This window comes from Gavialis gangeticus, unplaced genomic scaffold, assembly GCF_001723915.1.
Source record: "Gavialis gangeticus isolate Ggan-Ray unplaced genomic scaffold, GavGan_comp1, whole genome shotgun sequence".
In the NCBI taxonomy this organism is placed as follows: Eukaryota; Metazoa; Chordata; order Crocodylia; family Gavialidae; genus Gavialis; species Gavialis gangeticus.
Genome location: NW_017729014.1, coordinates 11,400,015 through 11,400,945, shown reverse-complemented (window position 1 = coordinate 11,400,945; position 931 = coordinate 11,400,015). Strand labels below are relative to the sequence as shown.

General features: G+C 43.0%; 1 protein-coding gene across 2 annotated transcripts in view; it reads left to right on the top strand.

Moving 5' to 3' along the window:
• Positions 1-931, top strand: part of PEX14 (peroxisomal biogenesis factor 14) — a 97,383-nt gene that overhangs the window by 60,912 nt on the left and 35,540 nt on the right. The window lies entirely within an intron of this gene.

Genomic DNA, 931 nt, shown 5'->3' with positions numbered 1-931 from the left:
GACTCAGGAGGCACCAGTCACCCATGCCCCCAGGGTGCTACCTCCTATTCCTGGACTAAAACTGTGCCTTACTGTGAAACAGCCAGCAAAGGTCCTGAGCCAATGGGCCTGGTAGGTCATGTGTTGAAGGTGCTGCTGGTCAGTGCCAGTCAGCTCCTTCAATTTGGAAATGTGGTTTTAATAGTTTCATGCTAAAGGTAAAGAAAAAAAGAAGCCCCTCCACAATTGTCAGTATCTTATTTCAACTGACTTTCAGGAAACTGCAATTTTTTTTCTTTCAACCCCTGAAAAATACTCTTTCTGATTGAAGAGCAGGCAAAGATGAGTTTCGTCCTGATCAAGTTCTTCTGCTAAATGACTGGTTACTGAAGGAACAGACTTTTTTCACACTGAGGAGATGTTTCTAAAGCATGAAGGGGTTTTGGCCTTTTTGGTTCCTTTTGGGGGCTTTTTATGTTGGGCCCCTTTAACAACACAGCTGGTTTATTTTGGGGCTGTGGAGACCAAAGCCACTGCAGGAGTAATTGACCCTTTCCCTCCTGGACCCTTTGGCACAAGGATTTCCTGGCATGATCCCCAATTTAGCAGAATGATGATTTCACAGACAGTCTTCCAATCCCATTTCCAGTGCCTGTGTCAAGGATAGCAATTGCTTACATGAAAAGGCAGCGTTAGGTAAATATTGCTGAAATTTAACTGTGTTTAAAGCTTTTAGCTTTTGTCCCTGTATAAGAAAGTAGGATCACTGTTTCCTTTTGCTCTTTATTTAATCTCCTCCTCCCACATAGTGGGCGCGTCTACATGAGATGCTTACTGCGCAGTATCCAAATTACATGGCTCAATAGCATGCCAGTCAAAAACTGTGCTAATATGCTCCTGCACCGTGTTTTTCGGCTACCGCAAAGTAAGCATTCAAAAAAAAAAAAAAAAA